The following is a 6,033-nucleotide window of genomic DNA, read 5'->3' as shown; positions in this document are numbered from 1 at the left end:
TCACAAAACAAACTGAGGGTTGCTGGGGGGAGGGAAGTTGGGAGAAGGGGGTGGGGTTATGGACATTGGGGAGGGTATGTGCTATGGTGAGTGCTGTGAATTGTGTAAACCTGGCAATTCACAGACCTGTACCCCTGGGGATAAAAATACATGTTTATAAAAAAAAATTTAAAAATAAATTAATTAATTTAAAAAAACCCATTTATTAAAGAAACTGCACTTTACTATATGAACAGAAGAGGGCTTTCTTTAGCTGTAAAACTGAGTCACCCACATCCCTTCACACCCTGCCCACCCCCCCATAGAACTACCTTTTCTTGCTGATGCAGGAAAATCCAGAACATCTTACCAGGAACAGAAAAAGCCACCAAAACCCCATACAAGGCTACTATTAAAATGGAAAATAAAGACTTTTCAATTAAAACAAAATACTACCCTCTAGGAAATATGAAGCAGAGGAAAACTACATACAACACTCCAATATGAATTAAATATCATTAAATATACAACTGCAGATGTGAAAGGATGCAATATATACAAGATTTAAAACCCACCGGGAAGATGAGAGTAGACCAAACTCAGGCAGTATACTGAAAAAATAAAATACTGAAAAAATAAAATCATCTAAAAAATGAATACTGTATTACAGTGTCCCCAAGAAAGACATAATGAAGGTAAGAAACACGGAGGAGAAGCATAAATCAGTTATTAGAACAAAAAAAAAAAAGAAAGAAAGAAAAAGGATCAGAGAGAAGATGACATGGAAAAAATTATCTGGGCTTCCAGACAAAAGCCAACAGCAAACAAAATTAACATTTCCAAAGAGAAAAATATCAAGTGGTGCCAGAAGAGCAATAAAACTAAACAATGCAACAGTGGAGCAACATTCTCCAAAAAATTCAAGAAAGTCTGAGTCAAGGATTTTTTAATATCTAGTCAAGCTGTACTTAAAGTATCTAGATTCTAGCGGCACCTAGTGGCTCAATCCATTAATAACTGCAAAGAAACCTTAAATTTTATTCAGTATGTTTACCATTAGTAATATTGGTATTGTACTACTGAAAAACATACTACATAATAAAACATAAATATATTGTTACTCAGAACAAGTATTTTCACTGTAAAAGAGATGCAAATACAAAACTTAAAAAAACACCTTGTATTACTAAATGTTATCAATTTGAATTCAAGAACTTTTAAAAAATTTACTCCCTAGCTCTGTCCACTGAGATGGTATAAAAGCAAAGAGAGTCCACTCTCCCTGAAAAGAATAGGGGTCCTTGGTGAAATAGTTGATATTCCAGGTTTGGGATGGGACATCTTGTGACTGAAGCAAGAAAAAACTCACAGACTAATGTGATCATGTCTAAAAGACACAGGAGCTGGCCTGCAGTGATTTCCACTGGCTATTGGCTCACAACATCAAAAAGAACTGTGACTGTAATTGACTTTGATACACTTGAATAATTTGAAGACCTAGTGGTATTTGAAAAAAGGGAGCACTGGGAAAAGGGAAATAGTCTCTTTTTTAATAGAAGAACATAAACTAAAAGAAAGCAGAAGAAAATTAGAAAATTAAAATTTTAAACTTTTTTTTTTTTAAAGATCTTATTTGACAGAGAAAGAGAGATGCAAGTAGGCAGAGAGGCAGGCAGAGGGAGAGGGGGAAGCAGGCTCCCTGCTGAGCAGAGAGCCTGATGAGGGACTCAGTCCCAGGACCCTGAGATCATGACCTGAGCAGAAGGCAGAGGCTTAACCCACTGAGCCACCCAGGTGTCCCTAAAATTTTTAACTTTAAAAATCTTTCTTTCTTTCTTTCTTTCTTTCTTTCTTTCTTTCTTTCTTTCTTTCATTTTTTAGAGAAAGAGAGAGTGTACAAGCAGGAAGGGGTAAAAGGAGAGAGAGAATCAAAGCAGGCTCCAAACCCAACATGGAGCCTGACCTTGGGCTGAATCTCACAACCCTGAACTCATAACCTGAGTTGAAATCAAGAGTTGGGTGCTGGGCCACCACCTGGGTGGCTAAGTCAGTTAAGTGTCTGCCTTTAGCTCAGGTTACAATCCCAGGGTCTTGAGATAGAGCCCCACATCAGGCGCTCTGCTCAAGCAAGGAAGTCTGCTTCTCCATCTTCCTCTGACCCTTCCTGCTTGTGCTCACTCTCTCTGTCTCAAATAAATAAAATGTTAAAAAAAAAAAAATGTTCTGAGAAGCTAGTATGGCAAAATATTAGTAATGTTGTATTTAGGTGAAGAGTAAATGAGAACATGCATGTTTAAATTTTTTCAAAATGAAAAACTGAAGAAATTTAAATTAAAAAAAGAGTCTTTAACAATGATTAGTTTGGGGGCGCCTGGGTGGCTCAGTGGGTTAAGCCGCTGCCTTCGGCTCAGGTCATGATCTCAGGGTCCTGGGATCGAGTCCCGCATCGGGATCTCTGCTCAGCAGGGAGCCTGCTTCCTTCTCTCTCTCTCTCTCTCTCTCTGCCTGCCTCTCAGTGTACTTGTAATTTCTCTCTGTCAAATAAATAAATAAAAAATCTTTAAAAAAAAAAAAAACAATGATTAGTTTGTGAATGCATGGAGATAATCCATGAATTTTTCAAACCTAAATCTGTCATAGCATGACTGAAGCCATTAAAATAACAATTTTATAAAAATAAAATGTTCAAAATAAAGTAAAAATGGAGACAATATTAAGTAATGGAAATTTGAAGCATTACGTACATAATATCCAAAATGAACTTCAAGTTTTAAAATTCTAAAATTCACAGCAATATTTTCAAAGTCATAAACTGAAACATGGACTCATCTCCTGTCATGATTTTCTATAACTCTGTATGACCCAACAAAAACAACTCTACTTTGGCTATAATATTTAGAAAACGTATTGAAGGAGCTTGCATATATTAGAAAAAGCTCTTAATATCACAATTTTTAATTGCTGTATTTACTACCCACATAGAATAAACTAGAACACAATAAAACCTTAGCCCAAAGAAGATAATGTAAACCCTCAATTATTAGAAATCGTGTTTTTGTACATGCAGTGTCTTTTAAAAGAGAGCAAACACATAAAAACAAACACATTCACAGATTTTGTTAAAAATTCATAAGTCTAAAAAAATTCATAAGTCTAACTTATCAAATTTAACTAAACCCCTTAAATACTTTACATTTCAAGCACATCTTAACAAGAGTATATTTTCAGATGATTACTCCCAAACACAGGAGGTAATACTTAAAAAAGGATGAAAGTGTATTTGTCTGGTAAACGAGTTCCAAGGGAATAATAAGTTACTTGTCTTAAATAAGTTATTTTTACATATTAGAAATCCTAAATGAATAAATGTAAATGAATTCGTAAATGAAATATTGCTTCGATCCAATGAAGGGCTGATGCTTAACCCTAGCAAAGGATTACTGGAAATGTGGACCTATCAATTAACAGTGAAGCCCTACAGTCAACCAAAGGAACAACTGGTATCAGTTTTATTCTGTTAACCTTTTATTATAATAGTGATGGTTAACGGTAATTTAAAGTTAGCTTATAATCGACTTGGTGCTAAAGAGGCTGAACTGCCAAGAGGGGCCTGAGTGTGAATGAAGGACCCAAGACTGTCTAAAGCCACAGGTAAGCTAGTGGAAAATTCATCACCACCACTGCCAGAGTTATTTATGGCTTTGTTTTTTACATAAACTCTCATTTTCGCTTCATAGTTCTTATCTTGTAGGCTTTTATTCCTGAATCTTGGCTAAATTCCTTAGGCTTGATCTGCTGGTCTCAAAAATATTGGACAGTCGCACTGCCCACCTACCTGATCATTACTATAGTAATTGGTTACGGTACCCTCATTTGGAATAAACATGATGACTATCTTCATTCAACTCCACTCATACAATCATAGATAACAGTGCTAAAAATCAAGTGCAGAGGAAATACTAAGAAAAGGCCATACCAGCATTAAGACATATTCCGATTAGTGAAGTAAACCAAACGTTCTTACGGCCAAAGAACTTTATGCCAAAAACTGAATTCTATATAGACTAACACCAAGCATATATTATATTTTTGACATAATAATTTTGACCATAACTATTCTTATGTATACCCAGTACTGAAATGTCAAAAAAAGCAAGTTGAACTTCTTTTAGATTAAATTCCATTAATATTATAAATATTCTCAAGTATTTGTTATTAATGACAGAATAAATAAAATACTGTATTACCATGTAACAGACTTTTAAAAAAGTATCAGTAAAATCAAGAAGTCCCTCCAAAGCAGCATTCATGTTATAATCTTCAAATGGCAAAAAATGAATAAATAAGAAATAAGCTTAAAATTGTATGTTAATATACAATATAATTTATTGTTCTTTAAAAAATAATTCAGCACTTATAAAGTCATTTAACATCAGAACTGAAAACTAAATGAATACTACATGTGCTACTTAGCACTGTATCTGATTATAAATGTTTTCCTACCCTCAAGTCATATGTTCAGAATCATTTGCCAATACTTTTGAAATTAAAATCATAAAGTATAAAAGTCTCTATTAAGAACTGTCATTGCTTGTTGTCATTATCAATTCAGAAGAATGTGTATAGACACAAATGATCACTTTGTAATAAGGAATTTGGCTTTACCTAAAGAAAGTTCTGGCCTGCATCTTTAGGACCTCATACCTGATAATTTATGCTAACAAGATGACTCAGGATAAACCCCTGTAACTTGATGTCAGCCAGTTTTCCAGGGAGGGGCAGGGCTGGAAAGTTCTCAACCACATGGGCAAAGAATCAGGCCAAGAAATAAAACGTCAATAAAAATTTGGACACCACAGCATGAGTGAGCTTTCCTGATTGGCAAAACTGTGTGTATACTGTGGCCGGGAATAAATAACACTGTCCAGGATCCCACAGGGAGTAGACAACTGGAAAGGAAAACTGGAATTTGGACTCCTAGATTCTACCCTATATGCCTCTTCCTTTGGCTGATTCAAATTTGCATCCCTTCCTGATAATAAACATGATGAGAGTGTAACAGCTTTCATTAAGTTCTGTCTTTCTAGTGAATTATTGAACCTGCAGGTAGATTTGGGAAACCCATGAATTTGCAGTCACCAAGACACACTCTACTATAGTAGAATTTGACATCTTTAGGGTCTGAACACAAGTTATTTCCTCTTTGCTATTCTCTTTTCTGGAATATGTATGTAATAATCCTGCTTTGAGGGAATCCAAAACTTTTAAGAATGGTAAGAAAGACCATTTACTATGTATAATGCTAATTATACATAATACTAATTATGAGGTGTAAGTATGAGGTTGCATAGGACTGGGATTCAAGGACTGTGATATACTTCCAACAAAAGTATTCCAATTCCAAAAAGATGTAAAGATTTTCAGTTAATTATTTTCACAAGAAGAAACCAAAGTATCTACTTTTAAAATGCTGATATGCTGAAATAAATAAATGCTGATACTTTTTAGTGACCTTTTAAAACAAAGCACTTCGTACAAGGTTATTTCACTAATAGGCGTGGAAATGAAATCCTTTGTATTGCTTATCATTTAATCTCTATGCACTGAATTGATAGTCACAGTAGAAGCAATTATATTCAATGATTTATGAAGAAAATATATACCAATTACTGTAATTACTTAACCCTGAGGCTAGCAAAAAGATAATTTATTTAAAGCAACAACAACAACAAAAATTAGACTATTATCACCAGATAGAGAGGTTCTAACTAGTTTAAATAAAACCCAGTCTTCCATGCTAGAGCACAGGCTAGGAAAAAGGAACAAACATTACACATGATAAAGGTAAATAGAGAGATACAGAAAGATCAGGGAGTCATTTCGAATATATAGAAAGGACTCTAATTCGGTTAAGTCAAACACAGGTGAAAAGGGAAACAAGGAAATATAGGAAGAAATGTAAGTGGTTAATTATGAAAATCTTCTTCATAAATCTACTAAATAGATAATAACTGGATAATAACTGGATACCAAAAAATGACAGAGACAAATTCA

General features: G+C 34.4%; 1 pseudogene; it reads left to right on the top strand.

Moving 5' to 3' along the window:
- The first annotated feature begins 3,277 nt into the window (after window positions 1-3,277).
- On the top strand, window positions 3,278-4,031 carry LOC131808998 (phosphatidylinositol N-acetylglucosaminyltransferase subunit P-like; annotated as a pseudogene).
- The last annotated feature ends 2,002 nt before the right edge of the window (window positions 4,032-6,033 follow it).

Source organism: Mustela lutreola, chromosome 10, assembly GCF_030435805.1.
Source record: "Mustela lutreola isolate mMusLut2 chromosome 10, mMusLut2.pri, whole genome shotgun sequence".
Lineage (NCBI taxonomy): Eukaryota > Metazoa > Chordata > Mammalia > Carnivora > Mustelidae > Mustela > Mustela lutreola.
This window is presented reverse-complemented; position numbering and strand designations above follow the sequence as displayed.